This window comes from Leopardus geoffroyi, chromosome A3 (genome assembly GCF_018350155.1).
Source record: "Leopardus geoffroyi isolate Oge1 chromosome A3, O.geoffroyi_Oge1_pat1.0, whole genome shotgun sequence".
Classification (NCBI taxonomy): Eukaryota; Metazoa; Chordata; class Mammalia; order Carnivora; family Felidae; genus Leopardus; species Leopardus geoffroyi.
This window is the reverse complement of record NC_059336.1, coordinates 126,285,771-126,309,517: the sequence shown is the minus strand read 5'-3', so window position 1 is coordinate 126,309,517 and position 23,747 is coordinate 126,285,771. Positions and strand designations below refer to the sequence as shown.

Below are 23,747 nucleotides of genomic sequence, written 5' to 3'. Positions count from 1 at the left end.
ATCCTATGTCTATAGAAACTTCAGCATTCTGAATTGAGAATCTGAAATGGAATGCACTAGAAAATAAGAGATTTAGATGTAGAGAACATTACATTTGTCCAATCTGTCTACCACTTATGAGTTGTACAGTACTGGAGGAAGTAACTCCTCTAAGTCTTAGCTTCCTCATGTATAAAAATGGGAGTTGTAATATATATTTCACTGTTTTTTTTAAGTTGATTTATTTATTTGGGGGGAGAGAGAGCAGGTGTGCCTGTGCATGCACATGTGAGTGGGGGAGGTGCAGAGAGAGAGGGAGAGAGAGATCCTAATTAGTTCCTCAACATCAGCACAGAGCCCGACAAGGGCCTCCAACTCACAAACCATGAGATCATGACCTAAGCCAAAACCAAGAGTCAGACACTTAACCAACTGGGCCACCCAGGCACGGCTCACTGGGTTATTTTGAGGATTAAATTACAGATTTACCTGTAAAATCATGCTCATGGCATACAGGTTCATTTGTTTCTTTACAGTAAAAGCAATTGCATAAAATATGCAAAAAGGAAAATGTTTCTAGAAAGAAGATGATCAACTCAATCTAGGATAGGAGACTTTCCTACAAGCTTACTATTTGCAGGTACAGCCCCAGAATGTTAGGTTCCAGGCCCTGCAGTAAAGTCAGGCTATACCAACCAGTTTAGATGGGTTTCCAAGCTGGATATGCATTTTCTAAAAGCATGTTGGGATATCAATGTCTATCGGAGCTTCTAAATTTCCTTGGTGTCTCAGATCAGGCCATGTTATGGACTGAATATTTGTGTCCCCTGAAAATTCATACATTGTAATCCTAACACAAAATGTGATGGTATTAGGAGATGAGGTCTTTGGAGGTGATTACATCATGAAGGTGGAGCCCTCCTGAGTGGGAATAGTGCCCTTAGAAGAAGAGACATAGAACTCGCCCTTTCTCTTTGTTCTCTGCCATGTGAGGATACAACTAAAAGGTGGCTGTCTGCAACCTAGGAGGCCTCATCAGATATGGGATCTGCTTTCATCTTGGACCCCCTAGCCTCTAGAAATGCAAGAAACCAATGTCTGTTGTATAGGCCACCCAGTCTGTGGTCATTTGTTATAGCAATCTGAAGTAAGACCTATGATCTCATCTAATCCTAATTATCTCCCAAAGATCCCATCTAATACTATCACATTAGAGGTTAGAGCTTTAACATATGAATTTGGGGAGGACATATTCAGTCCATAACAGTTTCTAAGTACAGACACAGACCCATGGGAATGAAGGTTCCTGGGAAGTAAGGAGGTTGCAGCAAAGCTGGTGCATTCAACCTCTTCCATGAGATCTCAGCAGAGCCCCAACAACGCTCTGCTTCCCACTAAGTAATGCTTGAAGCCCCAGTCCTCTCAGACTAGCCTAAGAACATAACCTGCCACTCTCCCAAGCTTGGGGGGTGGGGTTGAGGGTGACAGGTGGGAGCTACAAATGAGAATCAGGGCTTTTGGTGAAGGTTGAAGGTGGATGAAGGGGCGGGGGGAATAGATGAGAATCAGCAAGATGAGGAAAAAGACTATGTTTTGGGAACATGAAGAAATGAATAGGGCTCAAAGTAAGGATGTGCTCAGCGAGGGTTGAAGGGATACTGGTGGATTTGGGGAGTGAAGGAAGTCTCTGGAGATAACATTCCCACTCCAGAGTTGGCCTCATGGCCCTACTCTCCCCAGGGGGTGCCTCTCAGCAGAGAAGTCAGGAGGAAGCCATCTTTTTAGCACCTCTTACTTTTACAATTGGAAGCCTGAGAGCAAAGCACGAGGAAATTAAGAGAAATGTTTTGCACATTTGTATAGAAGGGGCCACTGTTTTGGAATAGAAACATCCGTTATAATAAGTCTGCACACAGAAACAGATGGAAGGAGATAAGTATCAGGCTCTTGCCTCCAATTCTGTCAGCCAAGAGAGAGGGAAATTTGTGCTGTTAGTTATGGAAGCTTCCTCAAATCTGAGCCAGCACTGAGTTGTTTTTTTTTTTTTTTTTTTTTTTTTTTTTTGCAGCTGACTTACTTCTTTTATCAGAGACCCTCCATTTCCTAGGATGCAAATATTTTGGAAAAGAAAAACCCTTTAAAGGAAAAAAAGGAAACTATCATTTTTATTGAAAGGCTCTGCCAGACTTATTTGCATTTAAATGTTCATGTTCCTAAAAGCCTTGAGGCAGGAATTATTACTGTCTCTATTTTTACAAGAAGCAGGTTCCTCAACACTGAAGTGACTTATCTCATATCATAGAACTTTAAAAGGGCCTGGCTCAGAGTCATTGAATGCCTGGATCCACGTTCAGCCCTTAGATAATACAACATTTCAGGCTGTGGGCTCACTCTTTCCAAGTAGAAAGGCACAGTGGTAAGAAAAAGGAGAAAGGACATAAATCTGTACATAAAGCCACAAGTTGTACCAGATTATCAAAGCCAATGACCATAACTAAGTCTGGTGTCAACTCACCAGTTATGGGTCCAGAAGATGACCTGGGGCCCTAACCTTGTCATTCAGCCCTCCATGGCAGTTACTTGAGTGTTTCTAATAGTCCACCTCTGTGGCGAAGCTGGATTTTCAGCAAACTGAAAGTTATGAGGGGTGGCTGGACTCAGAACCCTTTATGGCATCTTTAAGCTCCAGGTCTCTGTGGTCGCTGCTAATAATCCAGCCCATGTCTGTGTGTGTGTGTATGTGCATGTGTGTGTGTTGAGAAGCAAGAGTATCAATGGATCCAAGTACAGCAAAAATTATTTTGTACAGTGATGATGAATAATGAGAGTTGATGGGTACAACTACATTCTTTTGTACAATTTAATGCTCTACATTCAGGATAGGGCATGGAAGGAACACTGAAGTTGGGAGTATGGGTGAATTAATGATGACAAAGACAGCTGGGAAGAAGTCTCTTATTAATCTCTAGGACTATCGAGTAGCATGAGTTCCATGGGGTTTGTTGTTCATGCCTATGTTATAACACTAACAGGTGATGACTGGGGCTCTATTAACTGTTTGGGCCATAACGACAAAAGCACACCCTGAGTACCATACTATAGAATGTTCTTTGGGATTTTTGGGGATGGAGTCTAGTCCTACAGGATTGTGGCAATGTCAGGCCACCCTTGGACTGCCTCATACTTTCCTCCCACTCACCATCTACCTTCCAACTAGGTTCAGTGCACCTAAGTTCAGCACCTGGCTTGATTACATCTTCCAATAATACTAAACTGAAATTGTCTGCTGACTTTCCTGGGTGCCCCTAGGCTGTGCTCTCCCAGAAGGCTGGGACCTTTAAGGCTAGACACCTCTGTTGTCCAGAAAGTTACCTGCCACCCGATAATGCTTATTGAACAGGTGAATGAGCAACTCACTGACTGAATTATAAGTGTTGTTATGAGAACATCAGGGGTGCAATAACACAGAAGGTGTTCTAGCTACAAGAATCCTGTGGATGTGGACAGCTACAAAGAACAGAACATTTTGGGTGCATTTTGGGCCAAATGCATGCTTTGAGGGGCCTCCTCTGTTCGCCAGGTTCCTCCCCTCCAGCCCTGGAATACACAGCAGGAATCAATAATGACACTGACTCATTCTGGAATGTGAGGTCTGGGGGGAGGCTAATCAGGGACTAGCAGTTGATGAGGCGAGGACACCTGCTGTGGCTCTTACTCTCTCCCTCTGCTTTCCATGGCTTCTGCCCAGGGTCTGCCCTTCCCAATCTCATCCTGCCCTCTCTGGCCAAAACTGATGGTCACACAGGCGCCCTCCTTCTCACTTCTGGAAGGCCTGGGTGAGAATTTGTGGCTCCCTTCCACTCTGTCACATCCCTCGAGGGCCTTAGTCATCAGCGTGGGTGTTGTTCATCTTCTCATCCATTGTCCAACCCAGGACACAGTCTGTTAAGTGAAACACATCAGCCCAGGGACTACTGCCGCAGACAGAGTATTTTCTTTCCTTCACACCTCTTTTTCCTTAACCTCTGGTCTTTGGCCTTCTCCTCCACATTTCTTGCCATAGACCTCTCACCATGTGTCTCTGTTTCCATGGCTGCTCCCTGAGATCCCTGAGCAATGAAGACATCTCTGGTGGATCCCCAGAGGAATGACTGTGGCTCCCCTCTTTTGTCCGGACAACTGGGACACAAGACCCTTCTTTCCCCTCATTGGTTAAGTGACTCCAGGGACTCCTAAACATGTCTGAGCCTCAATATACTAATTCACAAAATGGGATCACAAAGGTTGACTTTCCAGTGGGGGTGATCATGAAAATATAATATGCAGAAAGTATAATGGAAGGTCTTAGACACTATACATCATGGCAAGAAGGTCTCAATGGTATGTTCATTATTCACAGGTCCAGGAGAGAAGAGGCAGAGAGGGCCGAGGTACACAGATGACTGTTCTCTACTGCTCACCACTCCCTTCATCTTTTCTCCCTCATCTCCCTCTGTGCTCTCTCCAATTATCTACTTCTTTCCATTTATAGTCATCCTCCAGGTATTCTTTGAAGGTTGACCACTGCATGCTCTGCACTGGGTGCCCTGCACTTGCCTCTTCTCTTCACACGCCAAGCCCAACTGCAGTGACCAGTGAGATCCAGGGACCTGCAAGTGCCACCCACCCTGCCCCACACGGTCCAAAGACCTTGAGGACTAATGTTGCTCCAAGGGTAGAAGCGAACCAGAGACAGTGCAATGAATTACTGGCCTCAGAATTCTTCTAGCTGCAGTAATTTGATACCTTTGTTTTTCTTCCTAGACAACTCACTTATCCGTATTTTTCTTCCGTTCCTTTGGTGGCTTACAGAGGAGTTTTCTGACCAGTACCCAGCAGGGATTGAGGAAATGACCCTGAGATCCATCCAGTTGTGCCTTCTAGGCCCTTGCTTTGTCCAGTCATGGCTCCAGGGCAGAGTGGATTTCAAGACCTTTTCTGAATGGTGAATTCTAACCCATCGGGGGAAACTAATATCACGAAGTGATGGAGTTTGGGGGAGGAAAGAGGGGAACAAATCCCTCCTATGAGCCAAGCTCGCCTTCAATCATGCTACTTCTTTCCCAGTCTGGATCTAGCTTTTCAGAATACCCTAGTACTCCCAGTTACCCAGACAGGCCCCACATTGAGAAACATTGTTCAGGCTTGTTCTTTTTTTTTTTTTAGCCACCCAGGTTCCCCTTTTTAAATTTTTTTTTTTAATATCAAATTTATTGTCAAATTGGTTTCCATACAACACCCAGTCAGACTTGTTCTTCAGGGATAGTCAAGGTGGGACAAGACTTTGTCTATAGTCTTCCTGTCCTCACGTTTCCACAATGAAAAGGTGACCTATGACTGGAAATACATCCAAGATATTCTGAAGCCAAGTGCTAGGCATTTGTTTTCCGTGGTCCCTGAAAACCAAGCCCCCTGCCATCTTAGACCAAAAAATCTAGGAGATGGGAGGAGGGCGGAAATCGCTTTGGTATCGAAGCCGCTGGCTTATAGCCCCTAAAATTCCAACAGTATGCTTTATGCTATACGTCTTTTTTTCCTGTTTGGCATGTTTCCAATTTCTCAAGGTATTTTCTTCAAATAAATTGTGAAAAAAATTCACTTTGCAAATTTTAACAACTAAATATTGAATCCTTAGTGTGTTTGAAAGCAAATGTTTTAAATCAAGACTTTGAGTGGATAATGGTTTATAGACTCACCTTTTCCCCACTTGCCTTCCACAAAACCATCTTCAATTTCCTATGAAGAGCTGGGAAAGTAAACATCAGCATATTCATTTAATTTTGCTTTGGCTCACCAGGCCTTGTTTCTAGAAATATCTTTGATTCCCTTTGACAACTCTACTATCTTTCTATTTCCCTAATCTGACATCATCCCTGAATGTTCCGTTTTAGCCCTCTTGGTTTACATCATTACATTTTTCAACTTCTCTGTACTGGTATCTTAACTCCTCTTCTGATAGTTTTCGTAGAAGTTTATGTGTGAGGATGATGATGAGGATGATAATAATGGTGAGGGGGGAGCAGTGAGGAAAGGGGGGGGGAGAAGGAGAGAGAGAGGGAGAGAGAGAGAGAGAGAGAGAAGGGAACTTGTTTTGTCGTTTTTAAACTCTGCCTTCAACCTAGGAGTACGTGTGGACCTGTTCATTCATTTGGCATACTCACTCACTACTGCATAAATTTACATGACTCATAAGTAAATCTATGAGTCGCTATATTTTGGACATTTATGCAGCCTCCAGATTCTTCCTCAAGATCCTCCTTCTCCTCTTCCATTTATCTTTTTTTAGAAAGTAGAAGTTTCTCACATTCCTGGTAAGAAAAGTCCTATCTTTTAGTCGATTCTGGGAACCAACTTTTCTCTCAAACCCTCATCTGTAAGTTGAATGGTTGCAAATGATGGTCTCTAAGGTCCCCTGTATGAGCCTGTGAAAGAGTAAATGAGATTGTAATGCATTAATGGAGTAATGTAAGGGAGGACCAAAGAGAAATAAAGCTTTAACAGACACATGCGATAGAGTTGTAGATGATTTGGGGGAAGAAACAACAGAGAATAGAGAAAGAGGATTAGAAATTTAAGCAAGGCATTAAAATATGTCTTAAGACACTGCTGTCTCCTTTTCTCAATGCCCTTGACTGTGTCTTTGGAATCTAATGTTGTGTGTCTTGTGCTCTTTAATGTACATTACACAGCAGGAGCAGCTACAGCACTAGCACCGGGGGTTATCACATATCTTGACAGCAGCCCTTGTTGGTCACAGGAATAATTCCATTGGAATTTGACTTCAATAGCTTTTGAGGATCTGGCCTCTCTGAGGATAAAGAAGTAACCAGTAAATGGCAGGGTGCTGACTTTGCAATGTGGGCAAATGTCCACCTGGATATGGGAAGGGGGTGCAGAAACACACTCCCCTCTGCTAATAACAGCCTTCTCTCATTAAAAGAAGATTGCAGAACTCCAAAGCAAGACTCTAGATACCCTAAGCTTTCCTTCAGTCTTCCCCATTGATTGACCTGGAGACCTCTGATTTCATGTTGGATCATCTGATGTAGAGTTGTAGGTAAAGGGGCAAATATTGACCTTTTTATACTAGGTTATTAGCTAGTCATCTACCCCATTCACCCTCCCCCTCCTCCTCCTCACCAAAATCACACACAAACTATGAATGGAGTAGGTGCCACAGCTGTCTTATTGGGCATGCTATATCCAGGTTTGTATCTTAGTTGTAAGCCAACATACCACACTGCCTGTGGTTTCTGGTGTCATAGAATTTCTATCATATATAAACCTGAATATTGAAAATATTTACCACATACAGAATATCATATATAATATTTTAGTCATTCCTGTGCCTCCACAGAAGCTTGCAGGAAGCAATTACTCAGGAAATCATGTCTTAGTTTTAATGATGATGATTATGATGAGCATAAATGAGGTAAAATAGTAAATTTTTTTTTCAAATAACTTCTATATAGAGAAGGTTGTATAAAGTTAGTTGTATTTTAACCTTAGAACCATGTTAAGGCAATAAAACATTTCAGTACCAGAGTATCAGCCTATGGTAAGAAGAGACTGTGTTTTATTCATTGCTGCATTTCTAGCCTTTATTTTAAGACCTGGTAAGAAATATATGCTTAATGTTATTGTTGTACACTTACTTTGTGCACAAAGAACTTACCAAGCATTCACTGAGAAACAACAGGCTGCCACATATATGACTGGAAAGATCGCATCATACAACATAAAGTGGTGCTATGAACATTCAGTGTATTAGGAGCAGCATCCCCAGAATTGGTGTCTCACCATATTGTAGTATCCTTGAAAGACAGTGAAGACAAGAGTCAAGTTCCTACTCTTTTAAAACCTGCAGTTAAAAAAAAAGACAAACAATAAGCTCATTAATAAGCAAATAAATAATATAAATTCATATAACGGAAAGTGCTCCAAGAAAGAAAATAGGATGATGGCATCAACACCAGTGGATTCTGGGAGAGGTGTGGGGGTGGGCTATATATCTGCTGGAGTCTGGAAAGACCTCTCGCAGAGGGGAAACTTAGAGTTGAGACAATTAATTAGGCAGAACCAGGCATACGTTAGCTGTTTCATCCCCACAACCATCTTATTGGTTAGATACTAGCCCCACTTTATATGGGAAGAGACCAAGCCCCAGAAAGAATTTTGCCTAAGTCACACAAAGTAGTAAGTGGCCCGACAAAAGTTTGTGCCACATTTGTTCAGCTCCAAAACCTTTGTGTGTAAACATTATATTATATTGTCTCTTGTAGAAGAGAAAGTGAGTGGAACAAGTATCTTATGCATCTACAGTCATTTTGTGAACATATTCTAGATGTATGGTACTGGTCTACAAACTGGGTGCTTTGATACATTTTTTGTGAGATGTCTAGGATGAAATTTCTAGCAGCATTGATGCATGTCACAAAACTGTCTTCAACATTTTGATTTTCTATTCTTTTTAGGTTTATATATGGTGACTGCTAAAAGTATAACACAGAGTGATTCAATGAGGAATCATCAGGAAGACCAGCCCCAGTGTGGACTTGACCACCAGCTATCTCGGGACCTCGAGCAGATCTCTTTTCCAACCTGAACTTCAGTTTCTGTGTCTGAAGAAGGATGTGATATTTTCCCTGCTAACTTCAGGACCATCGTAAGAATATAATGTCATAACAAATGTGATAATATATGTAAATATATATTTACATATATATGTATATGTAATATATGTATAAATATATGTTTATGTATATATATTTATGTGTAAGTATAAGTAATTTTGTATAAGTATTAATTTGGTATAAGTATAAATTTGTATAAGTATTAATTTGGTAATCATTAAGAAAATACAAAATATCAAATTTCATATTCCTTTTCTTACCAAAGCCAAGATATTTATGTGGTAGAACTTGAAAAATTGGAAACATATCAACATAACTAGGTCTACCTTCCAAAATTATGCAAAATCACTTTGCAATTGAATTGTTATTCATGCCCAAGAAATATTGCTGCATTAATTATCCAAATAATTGATTCTGGAATTGTTATTTGGTCGTAAGTAGCTGAATTTTTAAAATAATTTTCCCATTTATTGGCCTAATGTGGATTTGTTATGAGTCTTACCTGGGAGATAAATTTCTTATTTTATCAAGATATTTGTCTCAGAAGAGAGTTTCACGTTGGATCTGTTACTGAGATCATGGCACTTGCTTTTCTTATGCTCCTCACTCAGAAATTTCTACCCTAAAAGCCAGTCCAAATTTTTTCAGGCTCCTTAATAAATACTTTGTTATTAATAATACAAATTATAATAATGTGACTTTTTTGTGTTCATAGTGCTTCTGCAGCATAGGAGCTGTTTCCACACACATCTTCTTCATTAATCATTATCACAAATCAGTAATAGAGGTTTTAATTCTCATTTTCAAGACAGCAAGAGGAAGTTCAGAGATGTAAAGTGATGTAGTTAAGGTGGCACAGCTAGCATGAGTGGATCATGGCCTTAGACAAAAAGCTACCCTATTCTCTGAGTCCAGCATCCGATCCCCACACACACTGATGTTGAAAGAGCTTGGCCCTGGTTGGATTTTAAACAGACATTATTACATTAATATCTTTAAGTATCTTAATTAGGTCTTTCAGGAAGGAAAAGAAATTATTTGGTCACCAAAAACAGCCTGAGGATTCCAACTCCAAAGAGTGAGTCTGTTTCAGATCACTAGATAGGGTGGTGGCTCCATTTGGCCAGGAAACTTTAACATAAACGATGAACCATGTGTAATAGGGGATACTTGGATAAAGCCCCTGGTCTATGAGGAAATGTGACTGTTCGTGGTATGTGCACCCAACACCTACAGCAAACACTCCCACGGCCACCAGTGTTGGATTCAATTAAACATTAAATTCATCATCTTTAGCAAGGAAAGAGAACAGCAAACAGTTGCTCTCTCATGGCTAAACACCCCTCGGATTTGCTGGCCTTTGATTTATTGGAAGAAACCTGCTGGGAAGAACATACTGTGTAGCTGATTAATGTCAGCTTCTGTCATCAGTTTCCACTTAGATTCTTGGCCAGCCCTGACATCTCCTCCCTTAAGGATCCAGAAGAATTTGAGGGCTGATCCAAGAGCTTTACTGGCATGGGATTTGCAGAATGTGGTGTTTGCAAAATAAGGAAGATGAATGGAAGTGGAATCCCATGTTCTCCACTGGACTTGTTTCTTTAATTCATTTCTCAAGAGGCCCTGCTCCATGCCAGGACCACACTAGCAAGGGGACTGAGGAAAGTGTGTTCCCAGGCCCCAGTACAGATGTCTTGCATTTCCTGTGCTGCTTTATGTGCTGGCTTCTTGGAGCTTGTCAAACTGGAAAGGGGTCTGAGGAGGAATGTAGTGCACATTCACCATCAGAACCTTTACCGGGACCCTTGGACAAAGCCTGTAGAAGAGTGAGCCCATGAGGAGCAGGCCCCATCCACTGATGAATTAAGGCCAAGAGAATACCCCTGCTCCCAGGTCATGTACATAGGCCTGATGTTTCACAAGGTCATGCAGCACCATTTTGCTTCTCCCCATGATAAACCAAGGTGCAATGGCATTATATTTAAATCAGGTAGAACTTTATATATGTGTTCTTCTAGAATTTCTGTTGGAGTAAATGTCCACTATTTGATTTTTTTATAAATAATTTTATGTTTTCCCCTTTCCTCTAGTATGCAAAGGATCTAGAAAGAGGTGGCAATTTTAACAAGACTTTAAACCTTCCCCTTTCTAAATATTCCTCCATTCGGGAAGAAAGAAGGAAAGAAAGAGAGAAAGAGAGAAAGGGAGAAAGAAAGAAAGAAAGAAAGAAAGAAAGAAAGAAAGAAAGAAAAAGGGAGGAATGAAGGAAGGAAGGAAGGAAAGAACGAAGGAAGGAAGGGAGGGAGGAAGACAAAAGAAAGATTTCAATTGAGAAAGAAAAATCTAGTCATCTATTCATGTTTTGCAAATCATCACAAAACCTAGTGACATAAAATAACATCCATTTTATTATATCTCATAGTTTTTAAGAGTCAGGAATTTTGGAGAAGTTGAGATAGACAGTTCTGGCATGAGGTATCACATGCAGTTGTAGTCAGGAGCTAGAAAAGCCCAGAGCTGAAGCAAAGCCAGTGGAGGCTTCCTGGGGACATCGCTTTCTCTCTCTCTCTTTACCCCTCCCTTCATTCTTCCTCTCCCTCTCCCTCTCATCCTTCATATAGTCTCAGGAAGTTTCAATGCAGTCTCTCCCCTAGGCTAATTTGGGCCTCTTCATGGCATGACAGCCTCTGGAAAGTAAAAGTGCTTGCCAGGAGATTGAAGGCTTCAAGAGTGTATATTGCAGTGGGTTCAACTCTTGTACTGTTTTTAGTATACTTGTGATTCAAGATGCACAGAGGCTTTCAAGATTGCTTTTAATAACTTAGAGTTACTTTCTTCTCCTTTTACTAACCAATCATAAAGACTTGGTAGGAGCTGGGACCAAATTACTGCTATGTTTCTTTTCAAATCTATTTGTCTAGTGTTGTTGATTTTAGCCATTTTTACAGGTGTGGGGTGATATCTCATTGTAGTTTTGATTTGCATTTCCCTAATGATAAATCGTGTTGAGCATCTTTTCATGTGTCTGTTGGCCATTCATATGTCTTCTTTGGAAAAATGTCTATTCATGTCTTCCACCCATTTTTAATTGGATTATTCATTTTTGAGGAGTTAAGTTTTATAAGTTCTTTGTATATTTTGGATACTAACTCTTTATCAGACATATTATTTGCAAATATCTTCTCCCATTTTGTAGGTTGCCTTTTCGTTTTGTTGATTGTTTCCTTCTTGTGCAAAAGCTTTTTATTTCGATGTAGTCCCAAGTTTATTTGTGCCTTTGTTTCCTTTGCCTCAGGAGACATATCTAGAAAGAAGTCGCTGCAGCCAATGTCAAAGAAGTTACTGCTTGTGTTCTATTCTAGGAATTTTATGGTTTCAGGTCTCACTTTGAGGTCTCTAATACACTTAGAATTTACTTTTTTGTATGGTGTAAGAAAGCGACCCAGTTTCATTCTTTTTTAAATGAAGTTGTTGTCCAGTTTTCCCAACACCATTTGTTGAAGAGACTCTCTTTTTCCCATTGGATATTCTTTCCTACTTTGTCAAAGATTAATTGACCATATAATTGTGGGCTCATTTCTGGGTTTTTTCTATTCTGTTCTATTTACCTGTGTGTCTACTTTTGTGCCAGTACCATCCTGTTTTGATTACTATGGCTTTATAGTATAACTTGAAGTCCAGGATTGTGATGCCTCCAGCTTTGCTTTTCTTCTTCGAAGTTACTTTGCCTATTTGTGGTCTTGTGTGGTTCCATACAAATTTTAGGATTGCTTGTTCTAGCTCTGTGAAAAATACTGTTGGTATTTTGATAGGGATTGCATTAAATGTGTAGATTTCTTTGGGTAGTATAAATATTTTAACAATATTTTTTCTTCCAATTCATGAGCATTTAATGTCTTTCCATTTCTTTATGTCATCTTTAATTTCTTTCACTGGTGTTTTATACTTTTCATAGTACAGAATAGCTAAAGTCAACAATGCAAGAAACAACAGGGGTTGGCAAGAATGTGGAGAAAAGGGAACCCTCTTGCACTCTTAGTGGGAATCCAAACTGGTGCAGTCACTCTGGAAAGCAGTATAGAGGTTCCTCAGAAAGTTAAATATAGAACTACCCTATAACCCAGCAATCTCACTACTAGGTGTCTAGCCAAAGAATACAAAAATACTAATTGAAAGAGACACAGGCACTCTGATATTTATAGTGGCATTATCTACAATAGCCAAATTATGGAAACAGCCCAAGTTTCCATCAACTGGTGAATAGATAAAGAAGATGTGGTGTATATATACAATGGAATATTACTCTTCCATAAAAAGGAATGAAATCTTGCCATTTGCAATGACATGGATGGAGCTAAAAAGTATCATGCTAAGTGAAATAAGTCAGTTAGAGAAAGACAAATGCCATATGATTTCACTCATATGTGGAATCTAGGAAACAAAACAAAGTAGCAAACGGAAAAAAAGAGAGAGGCAAACTTAGAAACAGACTCTTAACTATAGAGAACAAACTGATGGTTACCAGAAGGAAGGTGGGTGGAGGGATGGGGTAAAGAGGTTTTGGAGATTAAGGAGTGCAATTGTTATGATCACTGGGTGTTGTGTGCAAGCATTGAATCACTATCTTGTACACCTGAAATGAATATTACACTGGACGTTAACTAACTTGAATTTACATAAAAAACTATTTGTCTACAATCCTTTGGGGGTATTGTTATAGGTGTCTCCTCCTTAAAAGAAAGACAATAATCATAAGTACTGATACTCACTGACACGTCAGGTACTGTTCTACATACTTTTCATGCATCGAATAATTTAATTATTGCAAATATGCTGGAGATTGGCACTATTTTTTTTCTTGTGCAAATGAGATAAAAAGAAGTACAGAAAAGTTGAGCAACTTGTCAAAAGCCACACAGCTGGTAAGTGGCAGAGCCAGGATTTAAACCCAGGCGATCTGATTCAAGAGGTCATCTGCTTAAGGATTATACCAACCTGTCTGCCTCAAAGAAATCATGAAGTCAGGTGACTTCACATTTAAGCCACAGAGAACTTTCAACAGCCTTGTTCTTTATGGGCACAAGGGGTAAGACCCCTTAGACAAGCATCTGGCAGTCTAACTGGAGAAACAAACAGTATGTGACAGATCCTAAAGAGGACCCCAGGCAAAGGCTCTCGGAGTCTATAAAAGGAGAGAACTGGGAACAACCTAGTTGTTAGGAAGGCTTCCTTTTGAAGGGAGGAACATAAATGGCTCCTAAGAACACATAGATCTTAGAGCACGAGAAAGGTGGATTTGACATCCTACATAGTGGGAGGAACTTGCTTTGCCACATAGTAGTAATATTGCCAGTTCTGGTCTTAAATAAGGGGTTCCTCTTCTGCAATGACTCCACTGGATTTCTTTAGGTCATGACAATTAGATTATCACCTTGAAGGAGAAAAGGAGACAGGATTCTCCTTAAGGATGGGCCAGGGATGAAAGGCCTCTTGCATATGGAGTATCCAGGGATTTCTCCTCGATTCTCCAGCCAATTCCATAGAACTCCTGAGTTCGGACAAGATCCGGCTTCATCTGGGAAGAGTGGTTGCAGACTGGAGCCTCAAAAATAAATTAGTTGCCACTGATTCTCTGTCCTCACCCTCACCTGCCAGGAACTGAAGAGACTCTTTTCCCATCCAGGGACTATTAAAATGGAGAAGGACCCCATGGCCCTCAGACCCACAGTGTCTCCCAGCTGCTGCTAGGTGCACCTTGAGCTGTAGCAGGCAAGGATCACACTCATCTTCTTCACTACTGTGACCCCAGCAAGTGACGTGTGATAAATGCTCAGCAAATATGTGTGAAGTAAATAAATGAGTGAAGTAACTGATGAATAAATGGACAAGTAAGGCTTTTTGCATCTATGTTCATCAGAGATATTGACCTATAGGTTTCTTTTTTGTAGCGTCTGTCTGGTTTTGGTATCAAGGTAATACTGGCCTCATAGAACGAAGTTGAAAGTTTTCCCTCCTCTTCTATATTTTGAATATTACTTATTCAATTTCATTGCTGGTAATCTAGTTCAGTGCTAGTGTCCATCCATAGTTGAATGGATAAAGAAGATGTTGTGTATATAAACAATGGAATATTACTCAGCCATTAAAAAGAATGAACACTTTCCATTTGCAACAACAGGGATGGACCTAGAGGGTATAACACTAAGTGAAATAAGTCAGATAGAGAAAAACAAATACCATATGATTTCACTTATATGTGGAATTTAAGAAACAAAACAAATGAACAAGCAAAGAGTAAAAGAGATAGACAAAGAAACAAAAACAGACTTGTAGAACAAACTGGTGGTTGCCAAAGGGGAGGTGGGTGGGGGAATGGGTGAAATAAATAAAGAGGATTGAGAGTACATTTATTGTGATGAGCACTGAGGAATGAAAAAACAAATAAAGAAACAAGTGAATTTGTATTGGTGGTTTTGGAAGCCAACAACAAGATTCTGGAGCATTAGAGTGGACATGAGCTTGTCCCTCCCCACTACCTAAAAAGACTGCTAGTGTGAGGTGAGAAAGAGTCCTTGTGTCCAGAGACCTGGCTTTCTCCTTGGTTGGTACAATTCACGCTTCCTTCTAGAGACATTGAAACAGTATGTTGGAACATTTAAAAAATGAACCAATGTAAAATTTACTACACTTAATTCTGAAGCCTCTTTTTCCAGGTACTCAGAACTCAGATTTGACTCTATTTCGGGGTAAACTGAACTCTAGAATTATCACAAACATCATACAGCTCTGGATGCCTGTATCTGAAGCACTCTTACATGGTACCAAGATCAACTGAATGTGATGTTATCTTTGCCAGCAGGTGGTTCCAAATGAATGACCCAGTAAACAGAAAGCTCATTATCCTTGTGATAAACTGCTCCCTTGTTTGTAAAAGCATTTATTTTAAGAAAGGATTTCCCCAAAAGGAAACAAGCTGTGATCTCCTGTTGAGAAAGGTTAAAGCAAACTTTAGCCATTTCAAACTATTCAAAATGAATTAAGACCCTGGTTGTGAAACTAGTTTGCTCCAACTACCTGTAAATGATAAATTTTTTTGGTAAGTTGGGAAAAGAGAAAATTTGAACATGGTCTGTGTATTAGATTTACTGAAAACTTACTAAAATGGGGGAAAGGGGAAATAATTGACTGGAAAATAAAGGTTTCTAAAACAGAATGTATGGTGTATATAAAGCACATTCTTGTTACAAACATAATGCAGTTAATATAATAATAAATTACAATAATAAAGTATACTTAGTAATAAATATGTTATATGTATATTAATGTTATATGTATATTAATACATATATGTTAATATATATATTATATTACGAGAGAAGTATTCCCTATGGCATTGATGGTAGAACTCCCTAATATGATTGAAATGTAATGATTCTGTTTGTTGACTTTTACCTGCCTCACTGATGGGAACTCACCCATCTGCATATGCCCCTTACACCCACGAGGTAGTCAGGCCTCCTTATGCTCTTTTTGTGCCAGCAATAATATTGTGTTGTGGTTCATGCTGCTCCTTTGGGCAGAAAAATCCTTCCTTAGCTCTTCTATTAATCTTCTCAAGACTTATGAAGGCTTTCTACATCCTTTCTGTCAGCCATATGCATTGTTTCTGTGATTCTTTGTCAAGCTTCTTCCCGTACAAATTTCCTGTATAATTTTATAATTTCCTGCATAGAGGCACTTTGCTAGAAGCCAAGGACTCAGAGACATGTAAGGCCTTGAGGGGCCCCCAAGTTAATGGGGAGATGGTCTTACACTTGACTGACTATAAAACCAGTGAGAATTTAGAGGACCAGAGTCAGATTTGGCTAGATATTCTATTTGGTTACTAAGTGTTGAACTGAATGGACTGAATGAAGGCTCACAGATGTCTTATCATCATGGCATCCATGTAGTGTCTGTGACAGCAGGCTCCATACTGAGTAGTCTGAACATATGATCTTATTTAATTCCTACAACATTCTTGCAAAATAGCCTTATGGTCCCTACTTAAAGTCGAGAAACAGGTGGCCCAGAGTAGAGCAACACAGACACTGTTTGGGTCACACAGAAGTGGCTTCACTTCTCACTGGCCTGGTGCCTCCGGGTCATTTTCACGTGTCCACCCTGGCTCCCTCCCTGTAGGCCAACAAGACTGACCAGTGATTCTGTCTTGAGAAGGACATTGGAGCCCCAATTCTGTAAAGCTTCTCATGACTCTGGGCATTGCTGTTCTAAGACTCAGAAAAAATGAGCCTAATTAGGGTGTGGGCTGGTCCAATAGTTTAACTATCCCTGGTTTCACATTTGGAATTGTTTCTCAGATGAAGATCAGGGAAACAGACTCAGAACCACAGAACTAAAATGAAGGCAGGACACCCCATGGCCATCTCACCTGCTTCTTGACCCAGGTACTTAGCTTAATGGCAGTTCTTACTCCAGATAGAAATATGGAGGGCAGCTGACACTGTGGCCTGTGGCCGGCCCACGAGGGTGGTCTCTACTAGAGCAAGTTGTCTAAAAGTAACAGCCTGGGTTATCTATCCCACATCCACCTTGGCCACACCTGAGGCCTGGGGAGAGGATGAGAGGCAGCATCTCTGACTTTGAGGATCTCACGTGCTAAAGAGGTGGAGGTGATACCAAGAGATATGAATGATAAGTCTTGGCAAGTCAGTGTGAAGTCCAAACTCCTTCGCTGGGCAGTCAACAGTTTCTACAATCTAACTTCAGCCCACTCTTTCAACCCGTCCACTCCTTTCTTGCCATCACACCTAAAGTACTGCACCTGTCTGTGCTGTTCGCCATTCCCTGAGTAAACCAGGGCTTTGCTGGTGCATTCTCTTTGTGTTTGTGCATTCACCATAGCTCCAGCCCATCCCTACCACCTCTTGTTTATACAACACCACTCACCCTCCAGGACCAGCTTAAAGTCTGCCTCTTACAGAGGGGGCACCAGAGCCCCCCAGATGGCCTCAGCAGGCTCAGACCACCGGCACAGAAGGGATACACAGGCCAGGGCTGCAGATCAATGCCCCCACGCTGCTTCAAGGACTCTTTTAGTGTGCAGGCTGGACCATTCAAGAGTCTCCCACAATAGCCAGTTCACTGAACCACGAGGAAACAGTGGGCAAACAAGAAAGGTGTCCACGTCAATGGCAGAGGTTGGAAGAAAGCCCAGAGAGGCTGGATGCAGAACCCAGCATGGGGCTCTGTCCCCTACCCTTGAAGCTTCCGTCACCCAGAGGAAGTGAGAACACAGGGCAGAAAGTAGTATGCCCTTATAGCAGGACAGACTCTAGGGATGAGAGTTCTCAGTTTCTGTTGCTCATCAGTGAACTTGCTCACTGGCACTGGGAGAACATTTCATTCAGGTTTACTCACTTTGCTGTTAAAAGCCATGTGGAATGCCTTAAATGTTCTTTAAGTCGCTGGGTAGAAGGATGCTAGGCAGAGCCAGAATTGGAGGAGAGCTGCCCAGCTCTCTCCCTGAGACTGTCGTGAGGCAGCAGGTTGAGGTAGCAAGGAATCTCTCAACGGACATGGCTGGGAATGGTCCAAAGGCCTGTCTGGCAACCTTCCCTGTTAACCCTTTGTTCTGCTGCTCACGAGTGACTGTGCCTCAGTTTCCCTAAATCTCTGAACTCAGCGCAGAATTGAGTTACCTATATGGTAAATCCTGAAATACCCTTCTAGCCCCGAATGGAGCCTCTGAAAGGTAATGAATGAATTTTTTTGGCATCAACCTCCAAATGACCGATTTTCTCATTAAAACCAAAGAATGGACAATTTTAAAGAGATTATTTCCCCCAAAGATGGTAATCTGCAGTTTAATATTACAATATCATTTCTTGAAGTCAGTGGTTAGAACAGCTGCTCAGAGAAATTGTTAATTTCCTGCAGTGAGCTGTGATTGGGAACTCACTGGCCAGAATGTCATTATTTTTTAAGATGTATATTATGCATAGAAATATTGCCTAGAAACTCAAATGCATTGTAAGTGATAGTGCTTAACTGTGGGCCTTGTTGGAGAGGAGTGATTTAGTGGAGTTAGATTTTACTGGCTGCAGAGAAACACATGGAAATTGACCAGAGGTCAAGCTGGGGCACACAAAGTATAATACACACAGCATTTTAGGTCAAGTATTAGCTTGGTCACCTCCTCAGCTGACTGTTAAATCTGGAAAATAAGAGAGGCTAGCTTTGGGGTCATGTTGGATGTCTGCATCCTACTAATCTACTCCAAGGGAGGCCTCCTGGTTGTTTTGTTTTGTTTTGTTTTGTTTTGTTTTGTTTTGTTTTGTTTTCTCAATGAGGCAGGCCATCTCAGCCCTGACACTTGATATTTTGAGCCAGATAATTCTTTGTTGTGGAGACCGTCCTATGTAACGCCAAATGTTTAGCGGCATCTCTGACCTCTACCCACTAGATGACGGTAGCACACTTCAGCTGTGACAACTAAAAATGTCTTCAGACCTTCCTTACTAAATATTCTCTGGAGGTTGGGGGCTGGGACAAATTCACCCCTGGCTGAGAGCCCCTGCAGGAAGGGAGACCTGTATCTGTTTAACTGGTGCTAGGGATGTGCCCAGCGACCTCCCACCTATGCCCTAGCTCCCACATCCCAAAGTTAATCTAAAGTAAATGTATTTCATTGTTTATTCAGTTCAGTTACAAGCTGATTTCCACATGAAAACCGCTCCATGCCTTTCCTTTCGCAATTTACAATGAGTAATGGACAATTTTTAAACTTCCTCATAACTTATGGGAACAACAAAATGTACAAAATTTCATTCTTACGGGGTGACTATTTGGCTCTAACAGAGTAATGTTTAACAATCTGCTTAAAAGTGTGCTGTTAAGCAGTGAAATGAATACCAGTACAAATTACCTTTGATGTGACTATAGAATAACCATTTGAGCCATTTTCCTGGATATCCTTACCCTGGTATTCAATTTTTCCATCTCTTCCAGCTCCACATCGGTCCCATGACGCCTGAAACATTATGTTCAGAAGAACACCATTCTCTCAACAGAGATACCCGGTCAGTCCTCATCATGGCCCCGACCATTAGTCTAGCTTGCCTCCCATTCAGCTCCAAATGAGTTGGCTTAATAGAAGCTTCAAATTTAGACAGACCTGGGTTCTATTGACAATTGTGTCATTCACAAGTTGTGTGCTTTTCAGTAAGACACTTACCCTTCCTAGGTCCAGTTTCCTTCTATCTAAAGTGAGCTGGCAATGTTTACTTCCTGGAGTTGTGAGGAATTAATGAAATAATGAGAAAGAAGACACTAGATGTGTGCCTGGTGCACACACACACACACACACACACACACACACACAGTGTTTGTTTTATTCAAAGGGTGGTCAAACCAGTGTAGTGCAGACCACATCTGCGGGTATTTCCTTCAGTGTGATGATGTCCAGCTGGGATTCCCATACCCGTCTGTCTTCTCAGTACCTCACTTTACCTAGATCTGTATCTGAGCTCTTTCACTCTAAGACTCCATTTGGAAGAACAACATCGGCCAGCTGGGTTCCCCCTGGGGCTACTCAGGACAGTGGGAGGGAGCCCACTGGTCAAGCAGTGTTTCTCTAGGACTTGCCCACTGTGTAGCCAGCTTGAGTGGAGATCCCAACGCTAATGTCTGTGTGATGGATGGTGGTGCTTAGTAGGCTAAGACCCAAACGCCTTCCCTGTGTGAGGATGGCTAAAATGTTATTCACTTTCAGACTCCATGACCACCCAGCCTCCCATCTATCTAGATGCTAAAAGAACACCAGAAAGGCTTTTTAACTTGGGGTGCAGTGAAGATGACAAAAGCATCGTGAAGAGCCAAGCCCTCACTGTAATAAACAACACTGGACACAACTCACAAGCTGGAACAACGCATGCATCACATTTGGACTGAAGCGTCAGGGGTTCTAATATGAGCTTTGAGGTCTGGCTTATTGCAATTCTAATGGGAACCCACAGCCAGAGAGATGGGGGAACTAGAACTTGTCTGCTTGGATCCTTCTTACTTGTCTTAGGTGTTCTGCTCTCTGCGATGTTACTTCATAATTTCCTTGTTAGTGCTTGCAGCCCATCTTAATTTCTCACTCATTCCCCCCAACCCCAAGAACCATCTTTATTGACTGATTTCCATAGAGAGTCGATCCCTTCAAACAGCTCTACCCAAGCCCACTGCCCCCTTTTTGGGGTTAACCTCAGCATGGCTTTCTTTCAATACTTAGTTCTGTAGCTTTCTTTCAAATTGAACCATTTCGCTCTGGGTTCCCTTTCTGTCTTTTACTCTCTCCCTCACCCCTTCTATTACTCACATTTTCTGGCCCTTTTAAATTGGGCAAACAATTGGGACGCTGGGTGGCTCAGTTGGTTAAGCATCTGACTTCAGCTCAGGTCATGATCTCAGTCCGTGAGTTTGAGCCCTACATTGGGATCTGTGCTGACAGCTCAGAGCCTGGAGCCTGCTTCGGATTCTCTCTCTCTCTCTCTCTCTCTCTCTCTCTCTGCTCCTTCCCTGCTCATGCTCTGCCTCTCTCTCTAAAAAATAAATAAACATCAATAAAAAGTTAAACAAAAATTTGGTAAACAATTTTAAGGGACAGAGAATAATAGAAAAGTCACCCATGTACTCAGGCCTCAGAATTAATCAGTGTTAATATTATATCATATTTGCTATGGAGTTTTTATTTTTTTTAATTTTTGTGTTTTTTTAATTTTTTAATAAAAGAAAAAATATTAGTAAGTAATATGGAAAACTTTTACATACTTCTAACAAACCCTAAAATTAATAACTCATTCTCCTAAATAAGGCAAGAGCCTTTGAAAGTTTTAATTTCTCTCTCTATTTCTTTCTCCTGTCCTCTGTTTTTACTTTCTTGTAATTATATCACATTATGATGTTAACTTCCCCAAATATTACTGATTCTTTGCGGTTGATAAAATTTTGACATACTGCCGTATTTTTACCATAATCATTTCTCTTATTACGTCTGGTTCTGTCCCATTCTTTCCTTCTGGGTTTATTTTTCTTCTTGTTTTAAGTACATGATTTAGTATTTCTTTCAGAGAGAATCTGTGAGTAGCAAATTTGTTCCTATTTCAGGGGTTCCTTTTAAACTATTTAATTCTTTCCCACTTTCATGTGGATGAGGTCAGCACATGCACTTGACCTCCAGCACACCCATTTTCCACAATTGCTCTTGTATGAGCCTCAAAGTTGAAATACTACTCACTGAAGACCAGTGATGATTAACTATCCCCCAGGCTACTCCTCTCAGTATTGTCTTAAGGATTTATGACTCGGTTGGAATTAGATCTCCTTTGATCCTAGTAATATTTTACGCAACACATTTAAAAAGGAGTAAAACCACATTACGTTACAGAAAGAGTCCTACTAAGTGTTGAGGTATCTCAGCAGGATTCCCAGATCTCTCCTGCATTCCTGCCCCCAAAGCTGGAACAGGACATTCTGCTTCCCTGGCAGTCTCCACCGCCTTCCACACTGTCCTGTTATTGCTTGCTTGTAGACTACTCCCTGTCCCAAGGGAGGCTGATCATTTGACTTCGTTTGTCTCTTTCCTCTGCTGTCCTTGGAAAGCCTCTCCCCTCTGCTAGCAGTTTCAGGGATCAATTGTTCTTTGGCAGAGAAAGAGGCTCGATGACAATGAAGAGTTTCCATTTCTTCTTCCTGCAGCTGCTGACCCGAGAGACCAAGCCAGACTGTGCACCTCATCACAGGAGAGGAAGCAGCATGAGCCCTGGAGGTTAAATGAATTAACTCCCCCAATCACCTGAGCAAAAGAGACCAGAACTCCTTCTTCCGTTGGGGCCACCTGATGAAAACAGATGAACTGTCTTCTCAAACGTACAGATATTAGGCTGCACAATTCTCCGGGTCTATACAAGTATGGAGAAGTAAATCCATTTACTGATAAACCAGTCTGTAAATTTCCATGGAAGAGCCGATGACATATAGAAGAAAGCATAACCTCTGGTTAAAAGAAAGAAAAAAAGGGGCGCCTGGGTGGCACAGTCGGTTAAGCGTCCGACTTCAGCCAGGTCACGATCTCGCGGTCCGTGAGTTCGAGCCCCGCGTCGGGCTCTGGGCTGATGGCTCAGAGCCTGGAGCCTGTTTCCGATTCTGTGTCTCCCTCTCTCTCTGTCCCTCCCCCATTCATGCTCTGTCTCTCTCTGTCCCAAAAATAAATAAACGTTGAAAAAAAAATTTTTTTAAAGAAAGAAAAAGAAAGGCAGTAGAGCTACAAGGAAGACACTATAAGCTCTTTATTGATTTATTGCCAATTTTTTCCTATTTGTCAATGTCTTTCACAGTTGTTTCGAAGCTTTTAAGCAGAAATTGAAGAGTTTTACAACATCTCTTCCTTTCCAGGTATTTTGTGAACTGGTCTTTCCTTCAAAGAGTAGCTTCAGTACCAGAGGAGGTGAATTAAAACTAAATTTGCTGTGCATGTGCTGTGACAAAGAGTTCAATTGGAATGTATCTCCTACGAAAGGAGAGATGGTCACATCATCTCTCTCCAGACACCCAAGAACTTCATCTGCCTTCTCTTCTCACTGTGTCTTTTTCGGAACGTAATGGATGAAGGGTATGGGAGAGTGTGTGACCCAGTGTACTTCCAGCTAAGTGGTGAGGTACAAGCAATTAGATGGGCCTGCTGTAGCTCTCCCGAGTCCTTCTTCCCCTGGGGCAAAGGTGCTTAAGACTAAACCTAAAACTGAAAAGGAGAGGAAATCCTAACATAAATATCACTTCTCAATTACAGTTCATTTTCCTTTCCCTACTTCTCTCTCATAAACACATGCATAGTCACTCAAAGCAGTCTTGCATTCCAAAAGTGAAGACATTCTTAAGAAAGGAAAGTTTGAAAATTCAACATTCAGTTACCTTTGCCCTGATTGCTATGTAAGTCCTGGTGAGTCATTGTTCTTTTTAAAATGGGGGTGAGCATCTCAATGATTAATGAAGGTTTTCTAGACTGGCAGGGGGCCTTACCCAGATGCTAATAAAAATTTCCACCTACGTCTT

At 41.3% G+C, this 23,747-nt stretch overlaps 1 long non-coding RNA gene across 1 annotated transcript; it reads left to right on the top strand.

Annotated features, from left to right (window-relative positions):
* Positions 1–8,474: 8,474 nt before the first annotated feature.
* On the top strand, positions 8,475–22,697 carry LOC123579772. Its single transcript, XR_006702941.1, has 3 exons — positions 8,475–8,683; positions 19,662–19,732; positions 22,395–22,697. It is a non-coding gene; the product is annotated as an uncharacterized LOC123579772 (long non-coding RNA).
* Positions 22,698–23,747: the final 1,050 nt, after the last annotated feature.